The sequence below is a fragment of the Mauremys reevesii genome, linkage group 1 (genome assembly GCF_016161935.1).
Source record: "Mauremys reevesii isolate NIE-2019 linkage group 1, ASM1616193v1, whole genome shotgun sequence".
In the NCBI taxonomy this organism is placed as follows: Eukaryota; Metazoa; Chordata; order Testudines; family Geoemydidae; genus Mauremys; species Mauremys reevesii.
In genome coordinates, this window is record NC_052623.1 from 73561766 (window position 1) to 73578632 (window position 16867).

Here is a 16867-nt window from a genome sequence, read left to right on the forward strand (position 1 = left end):
CCTAGATTATTCTGCCCCACATTGTTTGTTTCACCACCTTCAGTTGCAACTCCTCACCACCTCTTGGTGAAGCTTCGGTTTTTCCAAGGCACCTAATACTATGGTTTCTAGTGCTTCCTCACCCTTCAGCCATATTTCTTCAAGTGCTCTCTCACCAGTCTGTGCTTCCTTTCCCAAATACTCACCCACTCGCTCACTTCCACTCTCCATCTTCTCTCTAAGCTTACATTACATTTTCTCCTTTCATCCTCTTCTCCCAGTTCTTTTCCCTCCCAGTAACTCCCATTCCCACACAAGCTTTATCTCATCATTAAGGCCCCCTCCCTCCTCTCCCCAAGTCTTCCTTGATGTCTCATTTGACTTGAGGTTGCCAACAGAAAGCATTCTTTGCATGCTACATGGTTCTCTCTTTTTGCCTAACCACCTCTGATCTTCATTGGGTGTGTACATGACATGGGCTATAGTTGAAGAATCAGTGTGGGAGGCAGTCAAGAGGAGGCAGGGGCAAAGCACCACTGCAGCCTTTCCTGCTGTCTCACATTCTGGAGATGCAGCGTAATCAGGTTGATGTTTGAGGGAGTATTTTGCTCCCATTTGAAATTAAGTACCTAAGATGGCTGTCTATTCCACTCTTCCCAACTCAGATTCTGGTCTCATCTGGTTCTCTTTATGCTAACAAAGATTGCTATGATGTGGGGACAACGGCAGGAGGAATGATTCCAACATGGACAATGGATGAAATCATCATAAAAAACTAAATGGAAACTTTATTTGTTAGGAAATAGCTGGATAAAATTCCTCACTGGAAGCAGTGAGAGGTAATTACATTAAAATATTGTATGCATCTAACAAGGTTGTTGTATCTGTAATTGCCATATATTGTTCTTCAAAAAAAAGTTGGGTTGACAACAGCAACAGAAGAATTCCTTAGTAGAGTTTTTAGCATCAATCAATGAAGCAGTCCGGCTACTGTGAAGTAGGTTGAAGTTCTAGATCTAGGGATAAACAGATCAGAATATTTTGCCCAGGGGTCTAGTTTGGTTTGACTTTAATCTGATTTTATCCCACAACACTGCTACAATGTTAGGGGCAAATGAACTACTGTATGCCATAGAATGTAATAAGGTATCATTCATAAAAAGAATCAACAATGTCAAATAAACATACTTCAGAGCTGGAACAGCAGGCAGACAGGAACAGATAGGCACTAACTAAATGCTTGCATTTGCTGGCATTACAATCAAAGAAGAATTCCAGTTGTTACAGAAATCAGTGTGAAACTCTAGTCCACTTGGCACTAAGACAAAGAAAAAGCAAGTCCCAGAAATCCAATCAGAATATCTCAACACAATAGCGTGTTCTGACAACATGCTACTGACATTTCCTTTTAACATCTTTTTATTATTTAAGTCCCAAATTATTGCAAAAAAAAAATCTTTGTTGTTTCCCAAGCTGCTGTCTTGCTCTCTGAAGAGCTAAGACTTTTCTTCAGCCCCCTCCTGCTTCATTCAGGCTCTGATATAACATGATGGAGATTAAAAATCACATTTGTTAGGAGAGAAAATGAAGCCACCTAGTCCCAGGGATGTTCAATCTAAAGTCACAAAGGTCTGATTGCTTTTCAGCAAAGTGTGAAGTGGGAGAGGAGGGAAAAAGCCCAAAGCTGTTGTCTGAAGGAAGCTGCCTAGGAGACCTAATTTTCAGGGGCGTCTCCTGCCTCACTATGCCAAGACAGCTTTGATGGGTCTGTCTCTGTAAGGATTTCCCCCCCCTTGCACCTCCAGGAGCAATAGCTGAATCTGCGTCAGGGACATGCCACTCAAGCATGGTTCTGCTTCAATGTGCCTCTCCTCCCCCACCCTTCTGGGACAGCTGGGTGGATGGTCTGCCCCTTTGTACTTCTTTAGGGATCAGTGGCCTGAGATGCCCAAGTGTCTAATGCCACACTGAAGATGCTATGGATACCCACCATCCTACATCCACCCATTCACTCTGACCTAACATGCCCTTCTATATGCCAACTGTTAGTTCTGCATGCATGGTCTTCTGTAGGCCCAGGAGTGCCACCTCTACCTCTAGTCCCTCACATTCGAAAAGCCATAAATAAGGCTCCACAAAATTAAGTGATTGGCTTTAAAATCAGGAAATTAAAAAAAAATAAAGTTAGCATATTTTTATTTGCTTTCTCATTTTTGAGTCTTTAGGGTTCACATTTTCCAGCTATTATCCACAAACAGGAAACCTCTTTTTCTTTTCCAGTGAAAGCTGAGATTCTCACATCATGACTCCCAAATCTGGGACTTTAAGAAAACGCACCAAATATCAGGAGACTCATGGTAAAATTACAAAACTTGGCAACCCTGGAGGCTAATTCAGCATGATAAGCTGGTGGGTAATAAGGGACAACAGGCGGGGAAATACTGCATACGTAGTGAGCATTTAATATCTACACAACTTTACCTGCTACCATTCTCCAGGCTCTTTGTATTTTGTTTTGGTTTTCTTCTTTTGTGTATTTTTTTTCCTGTTGCCTTTTCCCATGTGACTGCATTGATGGAAATAAGTAAATTTATTTTTTTAACTAGTCACTGAAAATCAATAAGAAATTTCAACAGTAAAGCTTATTTTAACTTATTTTATTGACACGCAGAACAACAATTTAACCATACTCTAGATATAATTCATCCATTAGATGATCTATTTGTAACTATGAGTTCACAGATCTGACTCATCTAGCAAATCCCAGCCTTGATTATGAACAGCACGCACATTTTAACGTAGAATGTGCATATTGTATATGACACAACAAAAGGACTAGGAGGAAGAGAAGCTAAACATAGGTATGCATTTATTAATGTTTATAATAGAAATGAATAACACCCTGCACTTATATAATACCTTATATTTCAAAATGCTTTACTCACATTAATAAATTAATCCATCTACCACTCATGTGATATAGGCAAGTAGTAGTATTCCTTTTTACAAGGCACATATAGGTTAAGTGATTTGCCCAAGGTCACACAGGCAGAAATGCTGGCCCCATGGTTAAGGCCCTAAAATGGGACTACGGTGATTTGCATTCAACTCCTGGCTCTGACATAGATTTCCTGTGTGACTTTGAACAAGTCACTCTCTCTAGTGTTTCAGTTCCCCATCTATAAAACTGAGGTTTCAATGTTCTGATTTTTTCACCCTTTGTACATTTAGAGATGCAAGAAACATTCCTTGCCCTGAAGAGATTACAGTGCAAGGGCCTTGTGATAGTTTTGGAGCCACTCTGAATTAAGCTGTTGGCCTGGTTACTGGGATGTCTACTGTATAAATATAGCAGGATAGCCCACTAGAGAACTGTCTGGGGAAAAGGGCAGGAAGGAAAAGAATGGCTCAAGAGAAGTTTGGACACCGTTCAGCAAACTCTTTAGTGTTGTTAAGGGACAATGCCAGAACTATTATGATTTTACCGCCTTTCCAGACAACCTACAAAATGGGTTCAGATCAGGACAGAAAAAGGCCTGTGAAGACAGAAGAAGACAGAAGAAGAATGGGATCGTCCCTCAAGAGAGCGACAGTATTTGTCCAGTGGAAGCAGAATGAGACACAGTACCCTGCTGGGAGGCTCTGAAGACGCTAGACCTGCCTAGGTTACCATTAAGGGATGGTAAGACTTCAGGTAAGATGCAAATAGACTGTTAGTTGTTTTGAAATCCTGTTTCTCTAGATGCTTTGTTCCTACTGCTAAAATAAACAATATTTGGTTCTAAGAAGGCTGTCTAATCATGGTGCACCAATGGCCATAGATAACCATAGGGAAGAACCTTAGGTGTCCAAACTCAGTTGGACCTGGATTAGAATGGTGGATCCACAGGGTACTATAGCATGGGTCCTGGTCTAGGAACAGGAGAATTGCAAAATTCCATTCCTGGAGAGGTAAAGGCATGACGTCTGACACCTGAGGGAGCATACTCAGAGAATAGAAAGGGGAGAGAGGGGAAGTTTGCCCTGTGCCTTCATGGAGCTATGGTGAAGTCAGTGGGGCTCTACTTTTTTGGATACAGGGATTTGCACATGCAGAACAGCTTGCTTAATGGTCTCCCAATCTAACTTAAAACTTCTAGGTGCTAGTGGAATACAAATAAGAATAGCCTGTGGAAGAATTAGGAATGGAACTTCATCATTAATGTCCCAGTCCTATGCTTAGTCACAAGATCATTCTTTTTCAATCTTTGCATATGTTACAGTTCCAGGGTGAGTGTATCTTTGGTCTCTCTCAGCCTCCCCATATGCACCCTTTTCAAGTGACAGGCCGATACTTCTCTTAGTGTGGAATCCCACAGTGCACCACCATTCCTCATCTGGGTCCCCAGGTCATGGCACCCTTGTTTACTAATTGTGCCCTCAACAGGTCCAGCAGGGTTTTAGCCCTGACTTAGACTTCTCTCCAGGAAGTTAAAGTGGTACAAGTATGGAGGCAATTATACAAGTATAAAGCTATAAATATATTGCTTATTTCCACTCAGCCTAAACTGATATAGTAAAATCAGTCCAAAACCCATGTATAGATGAGCCCTTAGAGCAGTGGTGCCCAAGCTTTTCCTGTCACGCCCCCCTTACCAATTATGGAATCTGTCCGCACACCCCTCTCCATTACTGCACGGTTGGCTCAGCAGAGGAACTTGGGCTGAAGGTGGAACTGGAGATGAGGGAGGAACTGGAGCTAGAGGTGGAACTGGTCTGGGGCGAAGTGGAGCTGTGACTGGGGATGAAGTGGGGCTGGGTGGCTTTCTCATTGCCCCCCGTGGGGGCTGGCCCAGGCCTTGCTGTGCACCCCTCCAAATGTTCCTCTGTACCCCCAAAAGTTCCTCTGTACGCAGTTTGGGGACCACTGTCTTAGAGTAAACAAAGAGTCATTCAGTGAAATATTTACAACTGAAGTTAGGATGGATGGGGGGTCAATTTAGTCCCCTGTGAAGTGAGATATATATGATACATCACATATCCAAACCAATTGAGGTTTATGTATGTCACCCATGTTTTATCAAAGTTCCAGTACATCTATCATTTCTTCCACCAATCTCCTAAGTCAAATGATAGGCAAGAATAAATAAAATGCCCCATCCCAATTTAGATGTACTGAATTAGCAATGATCTCTAATATTATGATGGTTTTATTTTTGTACAATCATTTTCCCAAAAGACTAGACTATATCCATAGTTAAATAAAGTGATTGATGTGCCCCGTTTGCCACACTCCTGATTTCATTTTGTAGACATCTTTAAAAGTCCACCAGTTGATTACATTACATATTTCTCATAATTGTTTTGTGCAAAGATTAACCTCTTCCATTGCCAGATGAACCCACACCTTGGCAAACTATTCTGAGCTTGAGAGAACTTGTTCTTTCTGTATTGGTGGCTGTGTTTAATGCTATTATGACCTCTTATTGGCCAAGTATTAGTGCCATATTCTGACATGGTGTCCCATTATGGGACATATCCTGTTGCCAACATTATAGAATCACTGATTACAACCTGTGCAAAATCATTGCCTTCGATGGGACGGATGAGTGGAAGTCGGTGCAGAAATTGGTTCAGGGATGTAGTTGTGTAGTGCAAGAACAGACCACTTGGGGCATTCAAACTGATCCTATATTTTTTGCAAGATTGCACACTAAGTGTTGAATCCTGCAACCTTTATGCACATCATTAACACAACAATAAGATAGGAGGCTACTTATACATGTAAAGATGACTCAGTTATGGGTCTGGGTTTCAAAACATTTCCTTTGATGTCTTATCTAAACTGTTCTTGAATATTTGTAGTGATGGAGTTCTTGACCTTCGGAGTTTGTTCCATTGTCCAACTGCTCGTGCTGGTAAGGACTTTTTCATAATATCTAGCCTACATTTTACCTTTCTTAGCTTCAGGCCATTGCTTCTACTTCTACCATTGTCTAAATATGTGAATAATTCCCTGTCTTCAAATATATTAATACCTAGAAGGTATTACTATTTTTGCACTCTGAATATATTTCCCCTTAAGTCTCTGTCTTTTCTAGGTTATATAAAGTACATTTGGCTGCCAAAGAGTTACTGTGTTTCAGGACAGAGCTGGTTGCATTAAAGTGGTGGTGAAATGGTGTAGTACAGGGGTCGGCATCCTCTGGCACACGACTCGACAGGATAAGCACCCTGGGCGGGCTGGCCCAGTTTGTTTATCGGCTGCATCCACACGTTCGGCTGATTGCGGTTCCCACTGGCCGCGGTTCACTACTCCAGGCCAATGAGGGTGGCAGGAAGCCGCGGCCAGCACATCCCTCAGCCCATGCTGCTTCCCACAGCCCCCATTGGCCTGGAGCGGTGAATTGCGGCCAGTGGGAGTCGCGATCGGCTGAACCTGTGGACGCAGCAGGTAAACAAATTGTCCAAGCCCACCAGGGTGCTTACCCTGGCAAGCTGCGTGCCAGAGGTTGCCGACCCCTGGTGTACTAGAATCCAGCTGGACATTGGGTTTTGTGAAATATCTGCACTATTTTTTATTTCCTTCAAGTCTGGGGTTTTACAAAACCCCAGTATGGAGTATGGGCACCAGTATGGAACAGTCAGCATACAGGAATCCTGAAAATAATGTTTTCCATGGCACCTGCTTCTTGCAAACCCACAATCCATATTGACCAGTGTAGTGTCTAGTTTAGTGGATCAGTCATAATACATGATACTTTTAACTGAATCAAGAAATAATGTACACTAGTACATGAGCTCTCAGTCTCTTATTCAGCTTTTCTGGTATTTTAATTACTGTAGAGTATTTTAGGTGACATTCTGAGCTAGACTGTAAACCAAGTTGACACAGACCTAGTGCATATGAAAAGGATAGATGTCAGGTATGGATGGCATTACAATTTTGTTTTATTTATGTTTTTAATGTGGAGTTAGTTTTCCCATGTTTGATTCGGCACCCCTGCAGGTATTACCAAAGGTTTGCCTTTGTCTAAATTTAATGGGTTACAATCTCTTTGCTTCTTGCACAACCCATTTTTTAACACAGTGGTTGCAGGGGCTAAGGACTCAGGTCTCTGTGCAACTGTAATTGGATGCACTATCTTATTGCTCTGGTGCCCCATCGTGGCGCATTTGGGAACTAGTTTGGAACATGGTCTGAAGCCCCTCTTGGGGTTGCTCAGCCTGTTGTCCCACTCGCTCACTCACTCACTCTGTTACTTCTCTCATGCTCCCAGAGCTGCAACACTTTCCTCTTCATGGCTTAGCCCTCCAGCCAAGTCAATAGGTTATTATCAAAGTCTCCTTCCAAACTGTCCCTGGCGGTCCCCAGATAGGTTGCCCCTAGCATGCCACTCCCACATGCAATAGGGCTTATAGGGGAACCCAGGCCCAGCCTCTATTCCAGGTTCCAATCCAAGGACCCTCAACTCAGAAGCTCAGGTCTTTACTCTCCCAGTCCCTACTGCTCCTTCTCTGGACTGCTTCCTACACTGCCTATTACAGGCTCTTAACATAAGAACATAAGAAAGGCCATACTGGGTCGGACCAATGGTCCATTAAGCCCAGTATCTTGTCTTCCAACAGTGGCCAAAGCCAGATGCTTCAGAGCAGTGGCTCTTAATCTTTCCAGACTACTGTACCCCTTTCAGGAGTCTTATCTGTCTTGCGAACCCCCAAGTTTCACCTCTCTTAAAAACTACTTGCTTACAAAATCAGACATAAAAATACAGAAGAGACACAGCACACCGTTACTGAAAAATTGCTTATTCTCATTTTTACCATAATAATTATAAAATAAATCAATTGGAATATAAATATTGTACTTACATTTCAGTGTATATTATATAGAGCAGAATACACAAGTCATTGTCTGTATGAAATGTTAGTTTGTACGGACTTCGCTAGCGCTTTTTATGTAGCCTGTTGTAAAACTAGGCAAATATCTAGATGAGCTGATGTACTCTCTGTGTACCTCCAGGGGTATGTGTACCCAGGTTGAGAACCACTGGGCAATTATTGAGTAATCTATTCCCTATTATCAGAGGGGTAGCCGTGTTAGTCTGGATCTGTAACAGCAGCAAAGAGTCCTGTGGCACCTTATAGACTAACAGACATATTGGAGCATGAGTTTTCGTGGGTGAATACCCACTTCGTCAGATGCATGTAGTGGAAATTTCCAGGGGCAGGTTTATATATGCAAGCAAGAAGCAGGCTAGAGATAACAAGGTTAGTTCAATCAGGGAGGATGAGGCCCTCTTCTAGCAGTTGAGGTGTGAAAACCAAGGGAGGAGAAACTGCTTTTGTAGTTGGCAAGCCATTCACAGTCTGTGTTTAATCCTGAGCTGATGGTGTCAAATTTGCAGATGAACTGGAGCTCAGCAGTTTCTCTTTGAAGTCTGGTCCTGAAGTTTTTTTGCTGCAGGATGGCTACCTTTAGATCTGCTCTTATGTGTCCAGGGAGATTGATGTGTTCTCCTACAGGTTTTTGTATATTGCCATTCCTAATATCTGATTTGTGTCCATTTATCCTTTTCCGTAGGGACTGCCCAGTTTGGCCGATGTACATAGCAGAGGGGCATTGCTGGCATATGATGGCGTATATTACATTGGTGGACGTGCAGGTTTATGAACCGGTGATGGTATGGCTGATCTGGTTAGGTCCTGTGATGGTGTCACTGGTGTAGATATGTGGGCAGAGTTGGCATCGAGGTCTGTTGCATGGATTGGTTCCTGAGTTAGAGTTACTATGGTGCGGTGCGTAGTTACTGGTGAGAATATGATTCAGATTGGCGGGTTGTCTGTGGGCGAGGACTGGCCTGTGAAAGTGAGGGATCATTGTCCAGGATGGGTTGTAGATCCCTGATGATGCAATATTCCCTATTGTCCCCTCCCAGCTTCTGGCAGTTAGAGGCTTAGGACATCCCAGAGCATGGGACTGCATCTCTGATCGTCTTGTCTAATAGCCACTGATTGACCTATCCTCCATGAACTCATCTACTTCTTTTTTGAACCAAGTTATTTTTTTGGCCTTCACAATATCCTCTGGCAACAAGTTCCACAGGTGCATGGTGTGAAGGAGTACTTTAAACCTGCTGCCTATAAATTTCATTTGGTAACCCCTGGTTCTTGAGTTATATGAAGGAGTAAATAACACCTCCTTATTCACTTTCTCCACACTGTTTGTGATTTTATAGACCTTTAGCATATCCCCCCTTAGTTCTCTCTTTTCTCAGCTGAACAGTCCCCATCTTTGTAATCTCCCCTCATATGAAAGCTGTTCCATACCTCATCATTTTTGTTGCCCTTCTTTATATTTTTTCAATTTTAATATATCTTTTTTTTTTTGCAGTAGGGTGACCAGAACTACACACGATATTCAAGGTGTGGGTGTATCAGGGATTTATGTAGTAGCATTATGGTATTTTCTGTCTTATTATCTATCCCTTTCCAAATGGTTCCTAACATTCTGTTAGCTATTTTGACTGCGCATTGAGTGCATGTTTTCAGACAACTATTCACAATAACTCCAAGATCTCTTTCTTGAGTGGTAACAGCTAAGTTAGACCCTATCCTTTTGTAGATATAATTGGAATTATGTTTTCCAATGCACACTACTTTGCATTTATCAATATTGAATTACATCTGCCATTTTAGTGCTGAGTCACCTGGTTTTGTGAGATCCCTTTGTAACTCTTTGCAGTCTGCTTTGGACTTAACTATCTTGAGTAATTTCGTATTGTCTGCAAATTTTGACACCTCTTTGTTTACCCTTTTTACCAGATCATTTATGAATATATTGAACAGCACTGGTCCTAGTACAGATCCTTAGAGGACTCCACTCTTTGCCTCTCTCTCTTCTGAAAACTGATCTATTCCTAGTCTCCTACATCTGGTATCAGGGAACATAAGTGCTCCCACACTGCAAGCACCCTTCTTTGTTGCCAGCTCCAAGGCTTTATAGGAGTCATGTCTGCTTCTGCCCAGCTGAGTTTCATACCCAATTAAGCTTCATTGCATCCTAGCTTCCCTCCAGGTGCAGCCTATTGGCCTCTCTTGCCTATACTAACGCTTCCAGGGCTAGTGTGGGATGAATGCCCTATTACAGCACCTTTTTTATTTCTGTGTCTAGGATTATGGATTCTCCTTTGCTGCCTGCCTTACATAGTTCTCTAACAAAGGCAATCTTATCCAACTCCTCTTTTATTTTCTGGAATGCCCATGATCTACAGACTGAAATGTGGTGTGGTTATAGAATTCCTGATCCTCCACAGTTACCAGAGAGGACCAAGTTGTGATGCAGCAGGGATCTTAATAAATGAGGGAACTTCTTGATTAGGGAATTCTATAGCTGCTGCTTAAAGCATGGCTTTCCATGTTTATAGTCTTACACCGCATTAAGGGCTTGTATATATAATTCATATGCTGAATCTTAGTCATCAAAGTGGTTTTGCATCTGATTTAAATGGACAGTACATTTTATTAATTCCTGTATCCTAGTATCTCTTTTTCCAATTTGGCGTGATGTAAAATTGCAGCCTGCTGACTTCCTCTGATTTCTTTATCAGAAACTCCTGGCTGCTGTCTTTAGCAGTCTCCTCATTCCTACTCTCTCAAGGGTGCTGACACATAGAGTTCTCTGAATGTTTTCATGTGACATTTTTCTACAGCTTTCTGAGGCTGGAGGCTTCCAAGTTTAGCTTAAAAACTAGTCTCTAAATTAAAAAAAAAAGTCATATGAGACCTAAAACCACCCCATATAACTAACAGCATGAAAAATGAGGGCAAGATATTATTTATGCATTATCTGGTGGTGGTGGGTTGTAATTTTCCAATGTACATACATCTTTGTAATGTTTTTCAAAGCACACTGTAAAGGCAAAGGTAATTCATATGACAATGTCAAACATTGCTTTCTGTAAAAGTAGAATTGGTTAAACTAGTATTTATGGCCCTGTCCCAAATCCCAGTGAATGTTTCTGTTAATTTCAGTGGATTATGAACTGGGTCCTATATTGATGTTTACTTGACAAAAAATGGAAATATCTGTTCTTTATACCAGGGATGGAGAGAGCCTAACCAGTCTCTTTTTTGCCAACATGTAACCCCTTCTCATCCCACTCCCACACAGGCACTTCCTTCCAGCACTCCGATCCACAGAATCCTTTGCGCTCAATGTATATTTTTTCTCCTTTCATCTTCCTCCCCACATAAGTCTTTCCTCTCCCCGTTCCCTTAGAATCTCTTCTCACAGAGCTCTGAATTTCAAGGTAAACATTTACCTAGGAGCAGTTTCTGGACTTTGCACCTAGAAGTGTACCAGGCAGATGAGGTGATGTGGACTTGAGTGGTGGAGGTCTTCAGCATTTTGACTGCAAAAGGCAAATTTAGGATAATATCTCAAGGGGTGGTGCACAGAATAATGGCTATGCCACTTTAGGAAAAGTGAAATATGGAATGCCCCATGTCCCTATCTGAGATACAGCATGGTGTTATGGATAAGGCACTAGACTGGGAGTCAGGAGATTTGCATTCTCTTCCTAGCACTGCCACTGACCTGCTGTGTGACCTTACCTAAGTTACTTCACCTCTATTTTCTCTCCTCTTCTCTTTTGTTTGTCTAGTTTATTTAGCCTGTAACCTGTTCAGGACAGGTACAAACATTTGGTAAGAGACAATACAATGCTCTGCACACTTGGCATCCAACATCAGCTGAAAACAGAAACGAGGACTCCTCGGTTTTTTTGCTGATACAGACTAACACAGCTACCACTGAAAAATTTCAACTGAGGCCTCTAGGTGCTGCTGTTATATTAATTATAACACAGCTGTCTTCTTCCCAACAGGCAACCCTGGTCATGTCCTGACCTATGCCACATTAGCCACCAAAATGTCCCGGTGCTCAAAGAAGTCTGCATTCAAGCTGACTTTGCACAGGCACATCCAAGAGTCTCACTATACCCTCTCTCTTCCCACATATCCATGCAGTGTATCCCAGCCACAGTTTAGTCCTTATTGTTTATGAATAGTACATGTTTAATTGTTCAGTTATATATGGGATTTAAAAAACAGACAGTGCCTTGTCAACTACATAATGTATGTTGGCACCAAAACATCAATTTATGTAACCTGTCTCTGATCTTCATCAACGTAAAGATAACTATACATCCAGTTTTTTGTTATGATCTCAATGAGAAATACAGAGGACTTAATATATATATGAGGTAATTTGCATGCCTGAAGCACTTACTTCTAATGTTTGGAGCACAATGTCACATCCACCTTCAGCCCAAAATTTCACTTACCAAGTGAGAGGAAATTCCATTTGAGATCCACTAAGCGTTGATCACAATAGTGGAGGGCCAAAATTCATTTGCTGCTGATGTAAAATCTTAACTACAGTTTCTGCTAAGAACTTTTTATATAGGACCAGATGAGGACTAGCTGACAAAGAACAATACATAGCTAAGAGAAAGCTGGGGTAAACAGATAACCTTGTGTGTTTCAAGTCAGTGAGCAGAGTCAGCATAACTCCGAATGTAACTGGCCATTCTTATCGTGAGTTATAGACACATGAAGCTCTGAGAAATGCCTCACGGTTACTCCCTAATGCAGGGAGTAGGTAATGGTACAATACCCCTCAGATCCCAGACAGTGTTTGGGGAGAGGCCTAATATGATTGACATGAGATATGACACCCTCCCCTCACAGATGTATGCCAATCCTAGCCCACAGAAATGCAAGGGTAAACTTATTAACAATTGTTATTGTTAAGTACTAATTACTGCTTTTTTGCTTTAAATCTCCAGGAATGTACCTGTTGGTCAGCTGGGAGAGCTGCTACCTCATTCCCCTGGACCCGAAAATTAGGATTTAACCTATACACTTTAACAGACATCGTTTGGGGATAATTACCTGTGTGTCAGCAATATGTTAATTTGGGCCATGGGCGGAGCCATTATGTAATCTTTTAGACCACTGGCTTATTGTGCTTATCTTGTCTTGCTGCTAGAACCTATCCAGAGGTTTGGGAAACCCATCCCCATCACTTCTCTCTGCCCAGTGTGCACCTTATATAATCTATTGTAATTAATTGTTCTGCAGTGTCTCTGAGCCTAATAAGCAAAGTGACACTCCACCAGCGCTGTGCATAATAAACTCCTGTGCTTGACCCTACACGTGTGGATTATTGTTCCTTCAATAGCATTGCTAGAAAGCAATACAGTTTATATAGGAAAGCACAAACATCTCCCCAGACCAATTATGATAATAATTTGCACTTCTGTAGCTCCTTTTATCTGAGGATCTCAAACAAATTTACAAACATCAGTTAATTAAACCTCAAAACATCCCGGAAGGCAGGGTGAGTATTGCTAAGCCCAAAATATTTAAATACAACTTTCCTTAAAAGATTTTAGTCATTACTGTTGGCATTTTATAACATTTTTGGTACCATAAGAGAAATACACAGAGAGAAGGATTTAATAGACAACATAGTTTAAAATGTTGCATCTAGACATTTTTTATTGAACAAGGCTATTTAGGTCTAGATTGATGGTAACATTTTCAAAAGTACTCATATGAGTTAGGAGTGAGGGTCCAATTTTCTAAGTAGTTAGGTGCCTAGTGAGATTTTCAAAAGCATTTACATAGGTTAGCTGCCTGGGAATTAGGTGACTAACCTAGTTAGGTGCCTACAAAAATCCTGCAGGAACCCTAAATATCTTTGAAAATCTAGCCCTCAGGAGCATAGGTCTTATTAAAAGCTAATTAAACATAGATTCCTCATTGCGTAAGTCACTTTTGAAAATGAGACTTTGGCTCCTAAGGGTATTCTACACAGCAAGCAGGATCCCACAAGAGTGAGTCTCAGAGCCCAGGTATACAAACTCAGGCTCGTGTGATGGCACTAAAAACTGCTGTGTAGATGTTGTGGCTCAACTGGAGCTTGGCTCAGAAGCATGGGTGTGATCTTCAGAGCCTGAGCAAAGTTGACACAGCTGTTTTCAGCACTGTATCATCAGTTCCATGAGCCCAAGTCTGTATACGTAGGCTCTGAGACTCGCTGCCACAAGATTCTGCTTGCTCTGTATATATATATATATATATATATATATATATATATATATATATATATATATATATAAAATCACTTAGACCTAGATATTTAGAAGGATTTAGGCATTGCTTGGCCAAGTGGAGTAATGCCTAATCCCTACATGTTGGGTGACCAGATGTCCCATTTTTAAAGGGACAGTCCCATATTAAAGCCCTCCTGCAAGTGTCCCAACTTTTTCTTAAAAATGAGCAAATTGTCCCATATTTTCTGTCTCCCCCACCCCATCAGTACTGGCAGGTTCTGCTGCTGGCCAGATCCCTGGTTGCCAGCTGCCCACCCACCAGCAGTGAGTAGGGGGTCCAGTGGCTGATGAAGGGAGTACAAGGCTGCTGGTGGGGCAAAGATGCAGTGTGCGGGGCCCTGCTGGTCTGTCAGCGCAGCCCCTACTGTGTGCCAGCTCTTGGCCAGCAGGGCCCTGCCCAGTTTCCGGCTGGCACTGGCTGCAAGCTGCAGAGGCTGGTGTGTGCGGATAGGTGCCAGGCAGAGGATGATTCTGTGTCACTTCTGCTGCCCACCCATTGGCCTTTTATGTGCATCCCCGTCTCTCTGTCCTCTCCCTGCTTTGCCCCCACCCCCAGCCCTACTGCTCCTTCATATCCCTCCTGGTGAGGCGTGTCCCACTCCCAGTGCTGGGCAGAGAGCAAGACCCTCGTCAGAGCACTCAGCTCAACAACAGCCTGGCCAGAAGGCTCCTTCCTTCCCCCACTGCCTCTGGCTAGGCAGGCACACCAGGGAAGTCCAAGACCCTCTGGATCAGGGCGCTGGCCAGGAGGAACAGAGCACTGTGTGTGTCAAAGCCCGCACAGTGCTGGCACGGGGAAGCCTCTCCACCCCTCAACTAAGCTCTGGAGTGATGTGGGGGAGCAATTTCCAGCTTGTTAGTGCCCCGATCCTGCAGGCTCCACAGCAGCCCCCCAGGCAGGGGTTTAGCACCCTCTAGCACCAGCCAGGGCCGGTGCAACCCATTAGGCGACCTAGGTGGTCGCCTAGGGTACCAGTATTTGGGGGGCGGCATTTTGGGCCCTTCAGTGGCGACTGCGGTGGCTGGATCTTCAGCCGCCCTGGTCATTGTCAGCATTTAGGCGGAGGGAGCTGAGGCCGGGAGGCACAGGGAGGGCCGCCTGCAGCAAGTAAGGGGGGGGCGCCTCAGGCCAGAGGGGGGATGGGGAGCTGCCATGGGGGGGTGTGCCTTAGGGTGGGGGGAGGCGGAGAGCTGTCACAGGGCTTGGGGGGGGAGGGCAAGGTGGAAGTTTCACCTAGGGCACCTGCCCTGAGTCCTGCCCCCAGGAAGCGCGAGGCTGCTCTGTCCCCACCCTCCCCTGCTGAGCCACCTCTCTGACTGCATTCGCTGAAGCCAGGTTCCCTGGGCCCTGGTGCACAATGCATGCTTAAGGTTTAACCTCTTCATGTCCGTGCTGTAGCCCAGGGACAGAAGACAGCTGGGTTATGGTGGGCGAGGGAGATGAGCTCTGCAAAGACATGGGCCAAGTTATCCCTTCCACCCCCTCCTCTTCCCCTCTGGCTGGAAACAGCTCCCATCCCTTCCCTCCCACATAGTGCTGAAAGCCTGCTGCTGGCCACATTCTGGCGTGAATCTTGACAGAAATCTGGGGAGGGGAGCATGTGACCCTATGTGCTCCCCCACATGTTGCCTTAGGAAGAGGCAGTGCCAGATACCAGGAGAGGCAGGTCCATTCTGGGGGCTCAGCCAGGCATGGAGGGCGGAGAGCATCGGGCAGAGAGGGCCTGTCAGTCAGTCACCACCCATGTGAGAGAGGTGTACGGGAGTGTGTGTGTGTCGCCTCTCCCCGCGTGTGTGGGGGGAGTAGGAGTGTGTGTCACTTCTCCCCATGTGAATCCTAAAGCCTTAAAGATAAGAAGGTAAATAAAAATAATCCAACTATGCAATATTTCTTTTTAATGGGGGCCCAGTCAACTTGATGTTAATGTGAACGTTTGTACTGCATAGTTCTGACTGATTGCCGTTTAACTTGCTTGAATACAAGTAATTTTACCAGGTGTCCCTTATTCAGCATAGGGAAATATGGTCACCCTACCTAGGTGGCCCACCTAGTAGGATTTTCAGCCCCCAGGTAGGTGATTCCAGGCTGCGTATGCTCCCTGTAGAGCGCTTGGGGTAAGTTAAGTGCCGAAGAAAAGGAGTTTTACAAGCTGGCCAGTTGAACAGGGAGCTGCCTAAGTTAGTCAGGAGCGAAATGCTGAGGAGAAGGGTGGGGAGAGGAGTCTGATGAGGAGAAGGCCTTAGGCACCTAAGCAGCTGAATTGGTGCACCTGGCTGAGAGATCAGAGATAGGCACATCCCTCCTCTCAGGACCCTCATCTGTGGACCCTCTCATGGAGTTAGGCACCTAAGCTAAGTCACCTGCTTATGTAGCCCTTGCTCCAGCAACCAAAACCATCTCTTCCTGTATCTCTGTCTCCTGCTCACACTCAATACCTCTATCATGCTCACATTACAGTTCCCTGTGCCTCCACCTGTGTTTTGTGCAGCTGCTATGCTGCCGTCCCACCTATTGGTGGCCCACATCCAGCCCGTCTGCTGCAAGGTCTGACAGGTATGAGGTCTTAGATATGTTCAGGGCATGCCTACAGGTTGAAGCCCCACAGCTGGGACAGTTGTTCCCCTGCCTAGCTTGAGAATCCTGCTTTGTGGCTTCCTGAGCTAGGGCTCCAACCAGCTCTGTGGCTGCTTTGAAAATACTGGCTGGAGGAAACTTAGGTGTCATG

General features: G+C 44.0%; 1 long non-coding RNA gene across 1 annotated transcript; it reads right to left on the reverse strand.

Annotated features, from left to right (window-relative positions):
* Positions 1-747: 747 nt before the first annotated feature.
* LOC120399059 lies at positions 748-2545 on the reverse strand. The gene is made up of 2 exons (XR_005594937.1): positions 2461-2545; positions 748-995 (listed from the first exon to the last, which is right to left on the reverse strand). It is a non-coding gene; the product is annotated as an uncharacterized LOC120399059 (long non-coding RNA).
* Positions 2546-16867: the final 14322 nt, after the last annotated feature.